Source organism: Bos mutus, chromosome 14 (genome assembly GCF_027580195.1).
Source record: "Bos mutus isolate GX-2022 chromosome 14, NWIPB_WYAK_1.1, whole genome shotgun sequence".
Lineage (NCBI taxonomy): Eukaryota > Metazoa > Chordata > Mammalia > Artiodactyla > Bovidae > Bos > Bos mutus.
In genome coordinates this window covers 81,481,937-81,503,393 of record NC_091630.1, presented here as the reverse complement: position 1 = coordinate 81,503,393, position 21,457 = coordinate 81,481,937, and the positions used below count along the sequence as shown (strand labels likewise).

Here is a 21,457-nt window from a genome sequence, read left to right as displayed (position 1 = left end):
CTTTAAGCCAACTGTTTCACTGTCTTCTTTTACTCATCAAGAGGCTCTTTAGTTCTTCTTTACTTTCTGCCATAAGGGTGGTGTCATCTGCATATCTGAGATTATTGATATTTCTCCCGGCAATCTTGATTCCAGCTTGTGCTTCCTCCAGCCTAGCGTTTCTCATGATGTACTCTGCATAGAAGTTAAATAAGCAGGGTGACAATATACAGCCTTGATGTACTCCTTTTCCTATTTGGAACCAGTCTGTTGTTCCATGTCTTGTTCTAACTGTTCTTTCCTGACCTGCATATAAGTTTCTCAAGAGGCAGCTCAGGTGGTCTGGTATTCCCATCTCTTTCAGAATTTTCCAGTTTATTGTGATCCACACAGTCAAAGTCTTTAGCATAGTCAATAAAGCAGAAATAGATGTTTTTCTGGAACTCTCTTGCTTTTTTGATGATCCAGTGGATGTTGGCAATTTGATCTGATTCCTCTGTCTTTTCTAAAACCAGCTTGAATATCTGGAAGTTCACGGTTCACGTATTGCCGAAGCCTGGCTTGGAGAATTTTGAGCATTACTTTACTAGCGTGTGAGATAAGTGCAATTGTGCGGTAGTTTGAGCATTGTTTGGCATTGCCTTTCTTTGGGATTGGAATGAAAACTGACCTTTTCCAGTCCTGTGGCCACTGCTGAGTTCTCTAGATTTGCTGACATATTGAGTGCAGCATTTTCACAGCATCATCTTTTAAGATTTGAATAGCTCAACTGGAATTCCATCACCTCCACTAGCTTTGTTCATAGTGATGCTTCCTAAGGCCCACCTGACTTCACATTCCAGGATGTCCAGCTCTAGGTGAGTGTGAGTGATCACACCTTCGTGATTATCTGGGTCATGAAGATCTTTTTTGTACAGTTCTTCTGTGTATTCTTGCCACCTCTTCTTAATAATGGATGATGTCTACTTATATGTGCCAGCAATTCTGCTATTAAGTTTACACACATCATTTCAAGTAATAATCTTACAAGAACAGTTCTTTAGTATCCCTATTTTACAAATAAAGAAAATGACATTTACAAATGTTGATAGAATGGTCAAAGTTGGACTACCATAAACACACTCTTAAACATAGTCTTAAACAGTCTGTATTTCTAAGTGGCTTTATGAGTAGGAAGGCAAGTAAAAACATTTCTATGATGGTACTTTACTAGGATGTAGGAATTCTATATTTATATATGTTCAAAAAGGTAAAAACAGGAAGAATATTAAAATATACTCAAGGAAAGCCTACTAAGAATTGCCTAAAAGTTGTGCATATCAAGTTGCCATTCAGGTATAGGTCTCAGTCTAACACTTGACCAGATTGTAGCTAACAGGAAACAGCGTAATAGTGATCTACTAATTTTGTCAACACATTTGGAAAGATTTTCTCCTTAAATAACAAATAAAGTGAAAAACCAGTTTTAAAAACTTTTTGGAAAATTGCAGGATAAAGAAAAGGGAACTTTGTCCAGAAGAATAGAAAGAAAATTTATTTCTTTCTATAAATAGAATAGAAAGAAAAATTATTTCTAATTAATAGAAATAAAACTATCACTATTTTAGAAACCAGTTGATATAAAAGTAAAGAAATAATGCCTCTTGGAAACAGAAGCAGATCATCATAATAAGGTAACATAAGCTGAGAGAAACAATATTAGGATAAGCTGAAAATACATATAAGTGTTGTAAAAGATGATAAGGAAACTAAAAAAGCAAAACCAAAACTTCAGTTGCATAATTAAAATAATTTGTGGGGGGAAAAAAATGAAGGAAGAGTCAGAAATCATTCTTCCTGAATGACAGCTTATATAGTTCCAACTGACTTGCTGCTGAGAAAAAGAAAATGGACAAAATATTTACAAAGCTTAAAAAATACACACTTATACACATACAAGGTGGTAAGACATAATATCAAGAAAAACAACAAATACCAGAATAAAGCATATAAAGACAAAAGAATGAAAATACAGAAAAGTGTGTAACATATATAAGCATCCAGTAAGGAAGTCTAACATGTATATAATTGGAAATCCAGAAGGAGAGGAGAAAGGGGAAAAAAGGCAAAAAGCAATACAAATTTCCAAAAAATAGTAAAGAAATTGAGCCATCAATTCCAGAAGTCCTATAAACACCATGAAGGAAGAATATAAAGAAAACTATACTGAAGAGTATCATAAAAAACTGCTAAAACTAAGAACAAAGATAAAAATCTTAAGGAAAAAGGGAAAGTGGGGAAGGCATATTATCTTCTGAAGAGCAACAGTAAGACAGACAGCCGATTTTATCAATAGAAACTATAGGAAGCAGAAGACAAAGGAATGGTATCTTTAAAGTGCTGAAAGAAAATGAGAGACAATCTAAAATGTTAACACAGAAAAAAATCCCTTCAAGAATTATCGTGAATTTAAGAGATTCAAACAAACACAAACTAAGGGAATTCATCACCAGCAGAGCAGCTCTAATGAAACACTAAAAGGAGTGATTCAATGCCAATGAAATATCTGCCACATGGAAGCTAAGGAATGCAGGAATGAATAAAGAATATCAGAAAATAGTAAACATGTGGGTAAACATAATCGCAACATATACACAGAATTTATAGGAAACTTTTACACAACAACGAGAAAAAAGACAATCCAGTGGGAATATGTACACCGTTCTCTAACCAGTCCCGTAGGAAAGTCTTCTGTGGCCAAAACCATGTGGAAGTGTTCGTCCTCGTTGGTAATCATGTGGTACAAATTGAAATAAAAACAAAGTACAACTAAATGCTCACCAGAGTACTAAAATTAAAAGACTGACAATACTGAATTGATAGCAAAGTTGTGAAAAAACAGGAGCTCTCATAGGCAGTTGGTGGAAGTTAAATTATTATAGTTGTTAAATCACTGGAGTTAAGTTAAATTATTAGAGTTATAAAAATTGAAAATTAATATGCCTTATAGCACAAAAATTCTACTTCTTATATTTATATAAGATAGAAATAGCAGCATGTGGTCACAAAAAGACATTCTCAAGAAGTTTCTTAGGAGCATCATTTGTAAAAACCCCAAGCTTGAAACAACTCAAATGCTCATCAACAGCAGAATAAATAAATTGTGGTACTCAATAAGGTACTGTAGATTAAGAAGTTCCGCAAATTATAGCCCATGGGCCAAATCTGACTCACTTGCCTGTTTTTTCAAATACATCTTATTAGAATACAGTCAATCTCATTCTTCTATATATTGCTAATAGCTTGTTTCATGCTATAACAGAGTTGAGTCATTGCAGTAAAGACCATCTGTTCTTCAAAGTCAATTAAAAAATATATATATATATATATGTATGTTGCCTTTACAGAAAAAGTTTGCCAACCCTTCTGTAGGTCAGTGAACATAAGTGGACTACAACTATGTTTGTTAACATGTATGAATATTACAAATAAAATCTTGAGTAAAAAGAAACCACCCCTCCCCAAGAAAAAAATTACACAGATAACATTCTTCAAACAGTGTTTTTGAGCTCCTTTCTCTACCTCTCCTAGAATTTTCTCTGTTTTAAAATTTAACTCTGTCCTTCCAGTTGCCCAGGACAAGAATCTACATTCTCACTTCCAATCTATCAGAAAGTCTTATTGGTTTTTTAATGTACCTTACCTTTGAGGTACATTAAGTGTTCAACCACATCACCACTTCTTCCCTCATCATTCTGGTTCATGGCACCATCACCTCTCATCAGGACTATGGCAATAACCTCACTGGTGTCTCTCCTTCTGCCCTTGGCCCTATTCACAGCAGATAGAGCCATTCTACTAAAAAGCAAATCAGGCTTCCCTGGTGGCAGAGTCATTAAGAATCCTCCTTGCAATGCAGAGGACACCAGTTCAATCCCTGATCTCGAAAGATCTCACATGCCTAGGAGCAGCTAAGCCTGTGAGTCAACTACTGAGCCCATTCTCTAGAGCCAGTGCTCAGCAGCAAGAGAAGGAACTGCAATGAGAAGCCTGCACATCACAATTAGATACTAGCCCCTGATCACTGCAGCTAGAGAAAGGCCATGTGCAGCAAAGAAGACCCAACACAGCCAAGAAAGTAGCTAACTAGATGAATAAAAACTTTTTAAAAGTCAGCTCACTCTACTTCTTTGCTCATAACTTTTCACTGGCCTGTCTTCTGAGAGCAACTGCTAAGATTCTTACTCTTACCATCTCTTCACATGGCCTTACCTGATCTGCCTTTGTATTACCCCAGTGGCCTCCTCTCCTGCTACTCCCCTCAACCCCTCCCCTCTCCCTACCCTTGCTCACTCTCGCTCACTCTAGACCAGGCACACTGGTCTCTGCTCTTCTTTGAAACCACGCTAGTCAAGGTCACTGAACTTGCTGTTCTAACCAGTCTGTTCTTCTTTTAGATATCCCTTTGGTTCACTCCCTCACCTACTTCAGATCTTTACTCAAATGTTTCCTTCTTAGGGCTTCCCTGGTGGCTCAGATGGTAAAGAATCTGTCTGCAATGTGACAGACCCAGGTTCAATCCCTGGGTCTGGAAGATCCCCTGGAGAAGGGAATGATTACCCACTTTAGGATTCTTGCCTGGAAAATCCCATGGACAGAGGAGCCTGGTGAGGTATAGTCCATGGGGTCACAAAGAGTCAGACACAGCTGAGCAACTAACACTCTCACTTTCACTTTTCCTTCTTGGTAAGATCTTGCTTTTCCTTCCTATTTAAAAATGCAACTTTCCACACTCCTAGCACTCACTTACCTTCCTTATTTGTCTCCAGATTATTTACAAATATCTGAAATATTCTATTTTCTTTTGTAGTCTCCACAAAGGTGGGGATTTTTGTTTCTCTTATTCAGTCTTGTATTCTAAACACTTAGGACAATGTGTGGCACAGAGTAACATTTAATTAATGTCTGTCTTCTAAAGAAATAAACTTTAGGAGGAGTTCTGAAATTCTCAGAAAAATAAAAGTGAGATAAATAACAGAAAAGATAAATATGGAGGACAGAGAAAGGAATTTTACTTAAAAGTAACTAGTGTTCACAAGGAAAAAAATCAGAGTAACTACAACATAGGCATCAACAATATAATTTTTTTAAATCCTGATAAGTAATTAGATTAGAAAGTAAAGACAAAAGGGTTCTTGCTGCTCTGATGAAGTCAGGGGAAAAGAACTGACAGAAACATACCTTGGCAAAATTTATGATGGGTCAGAACAAAGAAAACTGTGACAAGTGCTCAGGTAAGAGGAACATTTTAAAAAGATAAACAGTTTACTACACACACACACACACACATGTCAGTCTGGCTTAGACTCCATTGTATCAGAAGTTAGGATGTAAGGAGTGACAACTGATGGATTTTAATGGAGGAGGTTTGGATTCAAAGTCTTTACATACATCCCAGTTATCTTTCAAGTATGTGACAATGGAAACACAGTCTCAGATGTGCAAAAACAAAGATATGCCACCTGTGTATTTTTTTTTTTTTGAAAGAAATTACCTGAAAAGATACTCTGACTACAAAATAAATTCAGATTTAAACAAAATCAAGAATGGATAGGCCACAAGTTAAACATACTACTATATTTTGTTTTTTATCATTGAGTGCCTAATACTGGAGAAAGAATATATGGAACAGCAGAAGGAACTTACTATGAAACATCTGGATGTAAATCCCAGCTCTCTCACTAATTAACTTTGTGACTTTGGGCAATCACTCCAACTCTTTGAGCCTTAATTTCTTTATAACATTAAGATAATGGTACCTAACTGTCACAGGTAGGGTAAGCTGGATGAAACTAGATCATGGATGCAAGAGATTAATAAACAACTCTAAAAATGCTAGTACTCACTATTATTCACTTAAGGGTTTATTCAGCTTCCAGATAAATTATCAGAGTAGCTTTATTATATGTGTCCCCCCCAACATCCATATGTTACCTCCCGATGTGATGGCATTAGGAGGTGGGAGGTAATTACTTTGGCAGGTAATTAGGTCATGAGGGTGGAGCCCTTATCAGCAGTATTGGTTTTCTCATATGAACAGACAGGAGAGCTTGGCTTTGCTCTCTCTCTCTGCCATGTGTGGATATGGCAAGAATCCTGAAGCAGGCTTTCACTAGACATCAGATCTGCAGGCTTCTTGATCTTGGACTTCCCAGCCTTCAGAACTGTGAGAAAAGAATGTCAGTTGTTTAAACCACCCAATCTATGGTATTCCTCCATAGCAGCCTGAACGGACTATGACAGGCTTTCAGTTTTCTTTTCAGGGGATAACCATTTCTATGAATAAGGGATTGGTTGTGACACAGTGAAGACAGCTCACTGTATGTGGAAACATAAATCTTTTTATTATAGGTCTCAGTAACCATAGTCCAGATCTAGCTACATAATGACAGGTGTTGCTTCCTTCTACAAAATTCTGTGGGCTTCCCTGGTGGCTCAGTGGTAAAGAATCTGCCTGCCAATGCAGGAGACAAGGGTTCGATCCCTGAGTTGGGAAGATTCCCTGGAGAAGGAAATGGCAACCCACTCCAGTATTCTTGCCTGGGAAATCCCATGGACAGAGGAGCTCGTGGGCTGTAGTCCATGGAGTTGCAGAGAGTTGGACACAACTTAGTAACTAAACAGCAACAGAACTGTTGTTGAACTCTGTAGAACTGCATCTCATCCTCAAGTTTTTGTGATTAATCAGTCGGGTTATTCTCTTAATAGAAGCTAGAGTCTGTATCCTGAGCTCATTTCTTACATCCTTTCATTCTGACCAGAGCTGCCTTGATTTTGTGTTTTCAAATTCCTTTTCTGCATGAAGGCTTTCCACCTGTCTCCAGACACCACCATCTCTGGTCAGTCCCTTTAAATCTTTTAGTGTGAATTACACAAGTACGTGATTTACAGGTTAATTACATTTAGGATTGTGATTTTAGGATTCTGTTGGTTACATTTTGCATAAACATTTACACTGGAATTCCATGAAAATCTCTTCAATGGTAAAACAATATAGCATTACAAAGGAAAAGGAAGTAAAAATTTTGTGTACCATATGATCTACACTATGTACAAATGGTAGCAAAAAGATTAAAAAGAATTGGTCTTGAGAATGGTAATGTCTTGGGAGTTGGAATAGCAAGTTATTTCAGAAAATTGACTTTATGAAGCAGTGGTTCCCTGAGATATTCCAGCTTGTCAAAATATTCAAGAAATTCTATAAGTGAAGGCGTCATCTCAGAAATTCACATCACAAGTAAAATTATTAAGTCATATGATAAATAATTTAGTGGAAAAAATGCTGTTTGTTGTTTTTTGTTTTTTTTTTTACCCCAGATTCACAAACTTATTTGGAAGAATTCTTTAAATTTACCATCAAATACAATTCCCTGGAACACACTTTGGAAACTAAGCATTCTAAAATGTCCCCAGTGGACATAAAGTATTTACATATTTTCTTCTTTTCTCTTTTTTGTATTAAGAAAGTAACATACCCTCTTCTGAACCAATAAAACAATGTAAAATTGTATTTAAAAATTAATGATCCTATCCCATAACATTTTCATTTCTGTCTCCCAAGATAACACATTAACAAATTGATGTGCATTAAGAACAAGTGTATACGCTCATATGCACAAATGCTTAGGGCTAATGATATTCTGTTAGACATCAGTCTTTTACAGAAGTAATATCATACTCACGTTATTCTGCCATTTAAAATTTTCACCTAAATACAGCTATCTCCCATCTGGAGATATATGAGATATGTATATGTACATGTATTCTCAAGTATAGGCCATTCTCAAACATAGGCCGTTCCTCCTGACCCTGCTTTGGTCTGACTCTCTTTGACAAGTCTTCTCTTCATCAAGTCCCTCTTACAAAGAAGACCTTACTTTGCTCAGGTTCTGGCACTCCATACCAAGCCACTCCTCAACAGGCGTGCCTCCCTCACCCTGCTTGGGATCTCACTGTCAGAGTCGCCTCCCCTCTCGTCCTGCATGGACCCCCAGCTCTCCTTGCTCTTGTTCTGATGCTCCATGCAGCAGTCCTGCTCACTATTGTCTAGTTGCTCTGTCTACACTGACGGCTTCACAGCTACATCATTCAGAGAAGGCACATGAAAGGGAAAGAAAGCATGAGAAAAAGAGGGCATGTTTTCCGTATTTTCTGGAGAGCAGATGTTTTACATGCGTTCTATTTCTTCACAACTTGTGTGTATGCTACCTTCTGGGTAATGTCCTTGATTTTATGTTTCTCTTCTTTGACACTTTCTTCAGCTATGTCTCTCATGGTAGCTTTTATATTTGTTGCATTGTTTTATTTTCAATTTCCTGAACAACCAGTGGGGCTGAGTACATTTTATTATGTGTTTAATACTTACTGAATTTTTCTCTTCTGTGAATTGCTTACCTATATTTGTTGCCCAAGTTTCTGTTGAGTCTAACAACATTCTAACAGTGGTTATCTCTGAATCATTGCATTCTTGTTGATTTTATTGAATTATTTATGTGTCTATTTTCTAAATGTTATTTAATACTACATTGCATTCAGCACCAGAAAATCAGTTTCAGAGCAACTAAAAAGTAGTTCTGTGATTTATGTATGTATTATTTATGTGTGTTGTTATTGTTCAGTTGCTCAATCACGTCCAATTCTTTTGCGACCCCATGGACTGCAGCCTGCCAGGCTTCTCTGTCCATGGTATTTTCCGGCAAGAATACTGAAGTGGATTGCCATTTCTCCTCCAGGGGATCTTCCCGACCCAGGGATCAAACCTGCATCTCTTGCATTGCAGGTGGATTCTTTAGCACTGACACACAGCCCAGTGTGTGTGTGTGTGTGTGTGTGTGTGTGTGTGTGTGTGTTTTACCAGAAAATGACAAATGGTGAGGAGTGCGATGGGATGAGAGTGATGTTTTATCTCCTAACTGGATTATCAAGTAAGACCCATTTCCTCCATAAGCTCCCATATTTCTTCTTCAAACCCAGTAATTTATTTCTATTATGGCTTTTGAGTAATAATTAAAGCCACTGAAATATTCTACACCTGGGAATGGAGGAGGGTTAATTTTCATGAAGCCTTAGGAGAAAGCTGCTGTCAGATTGCCAATGAAGTGTAAGCCTGCTCATGAAAGGTATTACTTTATTTCAAGAATTCAGTTTCTTGCCCTTATATTTAATAGATTAATTTTGCTTTTATTGTTTTGTCACCAACACCATCCTCAATATCTGTAGCTACATGCTGTTCATAAAAGGATTCATCTTACAGAAGAACATCACTAAGCTTTAAAAGCAGAGGTGTTATGGAATTGAGAGGGCTGACAAGCCACTGTTAGGGCTCCAACTGAGATAATCAATATTCACCTACTTACTTTACTTCTTTTTCTTCTTGCTTGCTTCACTGCCCTGTCATCTCTACAAATATCTTTGTAGATTATAAACTTTTGCTTGATATATAACTCAAATCTTGAAGGTGATTTTAGCTAAAAATAACTCGAGCCACATGGAGCCTATGTGTTGTGTACTATGCTCCTGGGAAGTCAAGGACCGATCTTGGGACCCAAGAGGTGAAGAGACAAGGAAGAACAGGGCGTTGACACGAGACACACCTGAGTCTTAGCCCTACTTCGGACTGCCGCTGGAAGCCACAGTGTCCTCATCTATAAAGTACTGACTGTAAGTAACTGATTAATTCATTTGTTAACTCAGTAGGCATTTACTGTGGGTGAGTAATGTGAACCACCTAAAGTATTAAATCAGAAGACAAAGCCTCACTTTTGAAAGTTAATAAATACGAATTTCCTCCCCACATGTGAGAAGCGTGTGCAGAGTGTGTTGCACTATAAGTGTCCAGATTCCTGATGACTATAAACTGAGGCTACCCCACTATTGGTCCATCAACTTCAGCCTTTGTCGTGAAAAGTGATTATCTCATTACTTGCAAATTGACTTGTGAGTTTAATAACTAATAACATTCACCACCCTGTAAATCCAGGAGAGAAATGATGCAGAATGTAATTGAGATATTCTCCTACAATTTATCTAGTGGCCATTGAGGAGTGAGTACAAATACCTTATGCATGAGCAAGAACTCAATATTTAAAATCCTAATAATCATCTTCATCATTTCAAATGAGATGTTTTACACTGAGATCTGGGATGGTAAAAGGATCAGAATCACACAATCAGTGCTTCAATTAATTACTCTCTTCTACATTGTGATAAACAACAACATACCTGAGACTCATATATTCAACACACACCACATACCTAGAGCTCCTTAAATGGTGGCGTATTTCCTTGGGAATTGAGAGGGAGTGATGGTTAAGAACAGGCTCCATGTATAGTCACTGTATTTGCCATAGTCCTCCACCAATCAAAATATATAGTTTGCTATTTTAAAATGATGGCTATTTTTGTTTTTCCAAGTATAAAATTATATCAGAATATTAATCCAGTATTTTCTCCAAACATGTACTCTGGAGAATTACTGATGTAGCTAATTTATAGGTTTTTTAAATTCATAAGTTGAAGCCAAGAGAGGGGACACAATTTGCCCAAAGTACACACAGCTCGTTGACAGAGTCAGAATAAGACATAGGCTTCTTTTCTTCCAGCCAAGCGCCACTCCTTCTGTTCTTCATTCTGCCTTCTTTAGAATCAAGGGAAATGATAACAGGGTCTAAAATAAAGCCTATCTCAACTTCAGAAGTTTTCTTCGATTAATTGAATCAGTAGGCTTGAGGCTTCTTGGGAATCATTCTGTTAGACATGGGCTAGAAATAGCCTATCCCTTGGCTGAAACAGGTTACATTTAAATTGACATGCTTTCTCCAGTGTGCAATTAGCAAAGAACAGAAGCCTACTTTTGTAAATGCTGTTCAGGGAACATGGAGCAGCTGTGTCATTTCTCTAGGTCAGTCATATTCCTGAAATCTCTCTTTGTCTGGATGCCTATGGTTATTCTAATTGCCAGGAGTAATTCTCCTGGTGGCAGTTGAGGATTGCTTCTGGTGAAAAGACAGATTCACAGGGCTATAGAAAGGAGACACCTGGCATTATTCTCTACACTGGCTGTTCAGGCTTCACAATCACCCTGCATGCCAGGCAGTGTCATTCCATCATGTATTCATCCGTCCATTCCCCTAATACAGCGTTATTAGCATCTGCTCTGTGCCAGTACCGTGGAAGTGATATGGAAGAAAATAGACATTATTCCTGAATTTGTGGACCTTGCTCTCTAGCACAATAGTCAGATGATAATGAATAATTAAATATAATTATCAATATCAGCTCCATTTTAAAGATGAAGAACCTGAAGTTTAGTCCATTGACGGGACTTACACTTTACACTTATATTCACCCATCAATCAGGAGAGTTCAAAATCCACAGCTTGCCCATGTTCCACCCACTGCCTCTTAGCTGTATGCTTCCAGAGAGGATGTGTGAATGTGTGAAGTCTCAAGGGAAAATATCCTTTCACAAAACAGAGGGCTGAGGCTTCATCAGAAAAAGCGGACAAATACAAAGGATCCACAGACTGAGGGACACACCGAAGGGGGATATACCATTTTTTCAAACAGAACTCCTCAAGCAGCCCTTTCACTTTAAACAGATACATAATAGTGTGTATCTGCCATTATTCTACGGCTTGCCAGGTGGCTCGGTGTTAAGAATCCATCCCCCAATACAGGAGACGTGGGTTCAATCCCTGGGTGGAGAAGATCCCCTGGAGGAGGAAATGGAAACCCACTCCAGTATTCTTGCCTGGAGAATCCCATGGACAGAAGATCCTGGCAGGCTACAATCCCTGGAGGCACATAGAGTTGGACGTGACTGAGCATGAGCATTTAGCATTACCATTATTCTATCCGACAGAATAGTTTCACTGCCCTAAAAATCCTCTGTGCTCTGCTGATTCATCCCTCCCCATAAGCCTTGGCAACGACTCATCCTTTTATTGTTGTCATAGTGGTACCATTTCCCACAATGTCACAATGTTGGGATTAGACAGTGTCTAGCCTTTGCAAATTGGCTTTCTTTTACTTAGTAATACATATTTAAGATTTCTCTATGTCTTTTCATGGCTTGGTAGCTCATTTTCTTTTTAGTGCTGAATAATATTCCATCATTATTGGAATATTCTTGCAATCTTATTCCATTAATAGTCTGATTGTATAACTGCACGATTTTAGTTCTCTTTTCCCCAACAATCATTTTTTGAGATTTGGAACATAGGCTTAGTTAACGAAAGCAGGTAAAACCACAAGCATTAATAAGGGAAAACAGTCTGAAAGGGAGGGTGCTAGGATCTGTAAAGACATACTCTGTGTATTATGCAACTTCTCTGAGTCTCAGTCTTCTCACCTGTGAAGTGCCTATGGTAATAGCTCGCTCTGCTTTTGTGAATAAGTGAGTCGGCATACGACGGCACTAGGGGGATGCTAGGCACAGGTGCTTCTTCCTGCCCTTCTGAGCCTAGAATGCAATCCATAGTAATGTTCTTCCAGACTGTGGTGGAGGTATATAGCTGCATGTTTTTCTGGGATAAAGAAAGATCTGTCTGCCTCATATACCGAGTATCTGCCAGACTAATATTCTGGAGACCATGTTTTGGGGAAGCAGCAACCTTATTGCAGTTTCTCAAATTTACATAAAAGCACATTTTCTTCCGTTTACTTTATTCTTGTTGTTTAGTGGCTCAGTCGTGTCTGACTCTTTGCGACCCCATGGACTGTAGCCCACCAGGATCCTCTGTCCATGGATTCTTCAGGCAAGAATACTGGAGTGGGTTGCCATTGCCTTCTTTAGGGGCTCTTCCCAACCTAGGGGTCAAACCCTTGTCTCCTGCATTGGCAGGCAGATTCTTTACCAGTGAGCCACCAGAAGCCCACTTTACTCATCAGTTGCTTTTATCCAGACACTTTTACACATCTGTGTCCCCTGGTAGGCTGAGCTTCTGGAAATACCCTACTGTATTTTGTTCCTCCTCTTGTTTGTGCCAACAAGTCTCCTACATATTAGATGCTCAGTAAATGCTTGCTGAACAAATAAAGAAATCAGATTATCAAAATCTAATGCAGACGATATACAAATTCTGAAAACATCCTTTTTACCCTTTCCTCTAACGTAGGGTCTCTCGACTTCGCTGCTATTGACGTTCTGGGTGGGATAACTCTTTGTTGTGTGTTGCAGGGTGTTCAACAACATCTCAGGATGCTTACCCAGTAGATGTCAATAGCATCTGCCCCCCCCCTCACCCCACCTAAATTGTGACAATCAAAAGTGTCTCCAGATATTGCCAGATATCCCCTGGGGGCAGAATACCCTTGCTTGAGAATTACTATTCTAAGATAACGTGATGACTATCTCCCTCACTAAAAATTCCCAATTAAATGTTTATCCTCTCCACAAAATGCCTTTACTTCTCCTTCTTATATATAGTAGTATCCCAAGGCTCCCAGCGACTCAGGCTAACAACCTCAGAGGCATCTGTAACTTCTTTTTGCTGATGTTTTTCTCACATCAAATCCATAGTTAAGTCTTGAAGTTTCTACGCTCCAGTTGCCAGACAAAAACACAGGACACTCAGTTAAATCTGAATTCCAGAGAAGCAACAAATAATACATTTGCATAAGTATGTCTTGAATGTTGCCCAACACATACTATTGCTTGGGCTTCCCAGGTGGCTCAGTGGTAAAGAATCTGCCTGCAATGCAGGAGATGTGAGTCTGATCCCTGGGTCTGGAAGATCCCCTGGAGGAGGCAGTGGCAACCCACACCAGTATTCCTGCCAAGATAATCCATCCCAAGGACAGAGGAACCTGGCAGCTACAGTCCATGGGGTTGCAAAGTGTTATAGGTGACTGAGCACACACGATTCATGCTTTTTCTGGAATTCAAATTTAACTGTGTGCCTTTAGTTTTATTTGCTAAATCTGAGAATCTGACTCTATGCTTAAATTGCCTTTCAAATGTATTCAACTCATTCTGTTCCTGAGGACACTGTCTTTACTCAGGCCTTAATTACCCTTTGCCTGGAGAGCTGTAATGGTCTCTTATCCATCAACAAGTGTTTGGCTTTAAGTATTATATAACTTTGACCCTACTGGCTTGAATAATAAGTCCATGTATTTCTCCGTAATAAAGAATCTGAAGTGGTTCCAGAGCCAGTAGACATGGGGCCACTTCTCTGCATTCTTTTGGTTCTGTACACCTGATTGGTCAGCCTTACCCTCAGCCTGATTGGAGGATGGCGGTAGCCATTCTGGAGATCGTGCCCGTGTGCTAGGTCACTTCAGTCGTGTGACTCTTTGTGGCCCTATGGACTGTGCCCTGCCAGGCTCCTCTGTCCCTGGGATTCTCCAGGCAAGAATACTGGAGTGGGTTGCCATTCCCTTCTCCAGGGGATCTTCCTGACCCAGGGATCGAACCCACATCTCTTACATATCCTGCCTTGGCAGGCCGGTTCTTTATCACTAGCGCCGCCTGGAAAATGCCTAGACATCATACACAGACACGAAAATATCCAGAGGCATGAAAAGGGCTCCTCCTGTTTTCTTTGTGTTTCTCTAGCAGAATCCCCCTATGTCTCCCTAGGCAAGTGTTCCAGTACACACCCATGCTGAAACCAACCCCTGGAAGGACTGCCTGAATTATTCTGCTGCTGCTGCTGCTGCTAAGTCACTTCAGTCACGTCCGACTCTGTGCGACCCCACAGACGGCAGCCCATCAGGCTCCCGTCCCTGGGATTCTCCAGGCAAGAACACTGGAGTGGGTTGCCATTTCGTTCTCCAATGCATGAAAGTGAAAAGTGAAAGTGAAGTCACTCAGTCGTGTCCAACTCTTAGCGACCCCATGGACTGCAGCCTACCAGACTCCTCCGTCCATGGGATTTTCCAGGCAAGAGTACTGGAGTGGGGTGCCATTGCTTTCTTATTCCCTGGTGTTGGAGCCAAACTTCTCTGAAATACATTCCTTCATGGAGGAGGGAGAAAGCCAAGTTCTGTTTGAAAGGAATGGGGTGGGGTGATGGGTTTGAGTGTGTGACCAACAGTGTGTTACAGCCTCTAACTGGATTCTCTACTCGCTGCTTCTGTTTTTTCACAGCATTTTTGACTTTGCTGCCAGTCATCTAGAGAACATTTGTTGAGTATCTACTCTATGCTAGATACTGATGGATGCATTTTCCTAAGACACAAATCTGAACATATTCTCACTCAGCCTGAAAGTTTCTGTGGCTCCACTCTGTTGCCTGATTAAAGATCCACTTGTAGCTTGTCCTCAAAGGCCTAATCCTGTGTTCTTGGCTCACACTGTGCTCAGCCAGGATGCACTCAGTGTTCTCTCAGCCCTTACATTTTTCTGATCCCACTGTTGCTTATCACGTTTCCCCCTGCCTTGACAACCTCCATTCACCACGCCCATCTCCTCTGGTCAGAATTTGAAGTCATCTTTCAAAGAGTAACATGCCACCAACTATATAACAATCATCCAAATTTGCTCAGCAACAAGATCGACTATTTTCTATTTTGCCTGCTAGATTACTGGTATTTTGTATGGTATCATTTATTCCACACAAAGAGCACAGGAAATGAATATAGTTTTCCCCACTTTCTAAGATGCTTACCTGAGATTCACATTCTTGGCAAGCTGGTGAGCCTGAACTTGCACCTAAGATTTTTTATTTACAAACTACAGTTATGTATCATAATGCTTAAACACACACACACGAGAGACAGATCTAGTTTCCAAACTCCATTCTCTCTAGCTGTGTGGCTTCAAAAATCACTGATGCCTTCTGCTTATCAGTAGTCCATTGGTTCCCTGGGCCCTAGGCAAACTGGAATTCTCTTAATTCTTAACAAAGTGCTCTTCAGAGTACCAGGTCACACACAGCCCGTCAGTTGGTCATGACCAATAATTTTTAACAGGTTTCTTTAGATATAATTCACATGTCACCCAATTCACCCATTTAAAGTGTAAAATTAAATGTTTTTAGGACATTTTCAGAGCTGAACAACCTTCATCATCGTATAATTTAGAACTATTATTACCTACAAAAGACACCCTGTACCTTTTAGCCATCTCTGCTCCCCTACCCTCCATCTTCCCAACCACAGACAACGATTCATCTACTTTCTGTGTCTATAAATTTGACTATTCTGGACATTTCATATAAATGCTACCATACAAGGCAGAGCTTTTTGTGACTGGTTTTTTTCACTTAGCATAATGTTTTCAAGGTTCATTCATATTGTGGCATGTATCAGAACTGTATACTTTTCTCTTCTTTTGGCCACAGAATATCCTGTTGTAAGGTTGTACCACATTTTACTTATCCATTTATCATTTCTTAGACCTTTGAGTTGTTTCCACCTTTTAGTTAGTATGGTAATCCTGCTCTGAAGATATGTATGCCAGATTTGTGTAGACATATGTTTTAATTTTTCTTGGGTATATTACATAGCTACGAGTGGAATACTGCGTGAAATGGTAACTCTATGTGAAATTCTTTAAGAGACATCCAGATTATTTTCCAAAGTAGCTAAATTCTTTTTATATTTTCTACCACTCAAGTGTGAAGGTTTTGATTTCTCCACATTCTTGCCAATACTTATTGTCTTTTTGATTATAGCTGTCTTAGCATGTGTAAAGAGGGTATTCCATTGTAGTTCAATTTGCATCCCCCTGATGTTGAAGCTGAAACTCCAATACTTTGGCCACCTGATGCGAAGAGCTGACTCATTGGAAAAGACCCTGATGCTGGGAAAGATTGAGGGCAGGAGGAGAAGGGGACGACAGAGGATGAGATGGTTGGATGGCATCATCGACTCGATGGACATGGGTTTGGGTGGACTCCGGGAGTTGGTGATGGACAGGGAGGCCTGGCGTGCTGCGGTTCATGGGATCGCAAAGAGTCGGGCACAAGCGACTGAACTGAACTGAGCTGATGACTAATGATTTTGAGCATTTTTCAGATACTGTCTTCTTTGGAAAAATATCTATTCAGTTCCTGTGCCTATATTTTAACTGGATTGTCTTTTTATTGTTGAGTTGTAAGAATTCTTTTTTTTTTTAATTTTATTTTTAAACTTTACATAACTGTATTAGTTTTGCCAAATATCAAAATGAATCCGCCACAGGTATACATGTGTTCCCCATCCTGAACCCTCCTCCCTCCTCCCTCCCCATACCATCCCTCTGGGTTGTCCCAGTGCACTAGCCCCAAGCATCCAGTATTCTTTATATATTTTAGATTCAATTCCCTTGGCAGGTATCTGATTTATAAATATTTTCTCCTGTTTTGTGATCTGTCCTTTCATATTCTTGATAGTGTCCTCTGGCAAGATCATATTAATCTACTTTCGGTTTTGGGGGTATTTTGGTGTTATAAGTAATAAATCATTGTCTAATCCAAGGTCATAAGAAGCTAATTGTATGCTTTCTTCTCGACTTTTGTAGTTTTGGCTCTTAGATTTATGTCTCTGATCAATTTTGAGTTAAAGTTTTGTGTGAAGTAGGAGTCCAACTGCATTCTTTTGCATGTGGGTATCCAGTCATCCCAGGATCATTTATTGAAAAGAATATTCTTAATCAATGATTTTGATGCCTCTGTCAAAAATTAATTGAAAAAATATGTACCTATTATATATATATAAAATAAGTTAGCTCTCACTTCCATTCTGTGTATCTTGTGCCAACAATACTGTGTCTTAATTACTGTTGCTGTGTAGTAAGTTTTGCAATCAGAAAGTGTGAGTTTCAATTATACTCTTTATTTTGAAGATTGTTCAAGCTATCTTGTGTCTCTTGAGTTTCCATATTAAGTTTAGGATCAGTTTGTCAATTTCTACAAAGAAACCAACCAGAATTCTGACAGAGATTATACATAGTCTGTAGATCAGGGAGTGTTGGCATTTTAACAATATTAAATCTTCCGATCTATAGAGCTAAGATGCTTTTCCGTTTATTTAGAACTTCTTTATTTTTAATTGATTTAAACACCATTTTATAGTCTTCACAGCATGATATTTTGTACTTTGTTAAATATATTACTATACATTTTATTATTTTTGACTCTAGTAAGCAAATTATTTTCCTAGTTTTGTTTTTGGATTTTTATTGCAAGTGTTTAGGAAATACAATTGTTTCTTATGTTTTGACCTTCTCTCTTGCACCTTTTCTGATCTTGCTTGTTAGTTCTAATAGGTGTCTAATGGATTCCTTAAGATTTTTTTTTTTTTTAATTTTTCAAAGAACAATACTTTATTATACACAACTGACAGACCAACAGTCCGAAAAAGCTGTATAACACAAAGCTGTCATTGGATTCTTCACAGAGCTATCCAAGACTATGGAAACATACTTTCCTGAAATGAGTATGAATATAATCAAAACAACTAATATCTTTTCAGCACTTATTATTTACTGTATATTATGTTAAATACTTCAAACAACTTTGGATGGTAAGCTTTATTAATATTTCTTTTTTTAAATTTATTTTCTTTTCAATTTTATTTTATTTTATTTTTTTGTTATTATTTTTTTAATTTTATTAAGATTTTATATGCAAGATAATCATCTGTAAAAGGAGATAGCTTTATTTCTTTTTTTCCAGTTGTATGACTTTTGTTTCATTTTCTCACCTAATTGTCCTGACTAGAACTTCCATCAAGTACAGTACTGAATAGAAGTGATGCATGCTGATCTTAGCGTAACAATATTCAGTTTTTTTTTTTTTTTAACCAATAAGTTTCATATTAACTGTGGGTATTTAATAGATGTCCTTTATCAGGTTGAGGAAGTTTCCTTTTATTTTTATTTGTTTAGTGTTTTTATCGTGAACAGGTACTGGATTTTTGTCAAATGCACCTATTGAGATGATCATGTAGTTTTTTTTTTTTTTTTAATTCAGTTAATGATATATTTTATTAATTGATTTTGAGATTTTTAAGCATATCTTGTATTCCTGGTATAAATTCCATTTGGTCATTACAACTCTCTATATAAATTCTGGATTTGGTTTACTGGTATTTTGTTGAGAATTTTCGTTTGTGTATTCATAAGATACAATGGTCTGCAATGTTCTTGTAATGTTTTTGTTTGGTTTTAATATTAGAGTCTTACTGATATTAGAGTGATACTAGAATGATTTGGAAATTTTTTTTTTTAATAAAAAAAAGTTTTATTTTTTGAAAGAGTGTAAATTTTGGGCATTATTTTTAAAATTTTAATTTATTTATCTATTTTTTGCATTTTTAAAAAAATAAATATTGGTGCAGTTCACTAGTGAAGCCATTTGGCCCTGGTCTTGGTGCCTTTGGACTTGCACAGACTACATTAAAGCCCCACCCCCTTCTTCTCTTTACTTGGCTAATCACTGCTATTTTTATCAGCTTAAGTTCAGATAATACTTTCTTGAAAGGGACTTTCCTAATTCTAGCTGACAAGAGAAGTTATCTTTGCTGCATGTTCCCATAGTCCATGTAGATCTTGCTGGGATGATTTATCCCCCTCTTCCTTCCTCTACTGTAAGGCTTGTGAGACTGTGGCTTGCATACACTGTGTTCACTGTTCCATCTATATCAGTAAGCAGTTGCTTGGAAAGTTGTCCATGTTCAGGAAATACTGACCATACCTAATATTATACTAAAGACTCATAAATAAATACGCCTATGAGAATTTGTTGTGTGTTAGACATGAGTGATGTACTATAGCGGTTTCCATTATATAGAGGAACAAACTGAGCCTCAAATTAGGTAACTTGCCCAATGTTATACTGTCTTGTTTAGTAAGGAACTAACAAAAGTATTACAAGAATTTAGGAAAAAATAGATGCTCGTAGACTAGAAAGATCAGTGATGGCTTGTGACAGGAGAGGAAGCCACCCTAGACCTTGCAGAATGCTGGAATCTGGGTCAAGGTTGATAGGAAGGCAGGCAGCCCGTGTTCAGAGCTGGGGAATGGGAGAATTAAAATTCATCTCATGATCTGTGTTTGAAAATACTCAAACTCTTACCACAGCATCAACAGAAAGAAAAAAAAATTAGAAAGCTTTCTTTCAAGTTAAAGCAAAGCAAAGATGTATTAGACTCAGTTCCTTCTCACAAGATCATCAGCAAGTAAGGCAGGCAGCTGGAATGACAAATTAGGATAGCTTTCCGGTAAGAGTCCCTCGTAAAGGACTAAATTCCCTTCTGGGCGCTTAGTGTTGTTAATGAAATGTGAAGATATTGCGCCATCTAGTGGTCTTATTGAACACACATCTCTATGACGCTGCTTTCTTGGTTGGTTGTCACTAACATTACTATGTACAATGGAGACTAGTTTTCTGCAGGTTTAAGATAAAATGTGGCCTTCAAGATTCTCAAGGACTGAGATGTAGTCATACATAAACAAATGAATCAAGACTTTCAGGCACTATTGTGGATGGAGATGCCTTAAGATCTGTTTTACTGTTCCAAACATAGGGAAAATCTTGGGTTGATTAACAAAAAATTGATTGGAGATGTTATTGATCTTGAATTCCAGAGAGATAAAATTTCCAAATATCCCAACAAAGATATCTTAAAGCCAAAGCCTTTAGCCTCAAGTTCAAATCAAAGTCTCTCAGGTTATGAAAACAAATTCCATTTTCTGTCATTTCTGAGTCAGTTTTGGTTTGTTGATTTATATCCTCATTGTAGATATTATGCTGCTTTTGCACACCTGGTCATTTTTTATAGGATGCCAGACGTAGTGAATTTTGCCTTATGAGTGTTGTAATCTTTATATAAATTTCTTTGAAAATATTAGGGATATAGAACAGTCTTATGGACTTTGTTGGAGAGGGAGAGGGTGGGAAGATTTGGGAGAATGGCATTGAAACATGTATAATATCATGTATGAAACGAGTTTTCCAGGTTATAATACTTCTTTTGAGGGAAATAGGGTTCAGGATGGGGAACAAATATACCTTAAATTTAATTTGGCAAAACTAATACAATACTGTAAAGTTTAAAAATAAAATTAAAAATTTCAGAGCCCACATTTACATTCACAGTTCCATACTTTTGATGAGAAGGGATGTACAAATATATTTGGGTGTCTATGATCTTTCAGACACTGTGCACAATCTGTATATTTGTTCCCTCTTTTCATCCTCATCAAAGCTCAATGGTAGGTACTATTAACCTTGATTGATGGAGAAGAGACTTGAGTTTTACGATAACTAAGCTGGTCATACTTCAGAATGTCAGGGATTAGAGCTCAGGTGTCTGACCTCGAACCTGTCATCTTCTGTGTCATGATATACAGCTCCCCACAGCAATCAAGGAAAAACCTAGTCAGCTGCCACGCACAGTCAGCAACTTATACCTCCAACAATCTTTCCCTATTCATTCATGCGTGGTGGCCATTAGGAGCTTGAGATCATTTTTGATGAGCAAAGTCTGAGACTCCTGGCCCACAGTA

At 38.1% G+C, this 21,457-nt stretch overlaps 1 long non-coding RNA gene across 2 annotated transcripts in view; it reads left to right on the top strand.

Annotated features, from left to right (window-relative positions):
• The window catches only part of LOC138990731 (uncharacterized), a 70,062-nt gene extending 50,859 nt beyond the window's left edge, over window positions 1-19,203 (top strand). Inside the window, exons 5-6 of one of the 2 annotated variants that reach the window (XR_011466834.1) lie at window positions 4,477-9,678; window positions 14,603-19,203. This is a non-coding gene — a long non-coding RNA (uncharacterized lncRNA). The remainder of the gene's footprint in view (window positions 1-4,476; window positions 9,679-14,602) is intronic. The other variant, XR_011466832.1, reaches the window with a different exon arrangement.
• The last annotated feature ends 2,254 nt before the right edge of the window (window positions 19,204-21,457 follow it).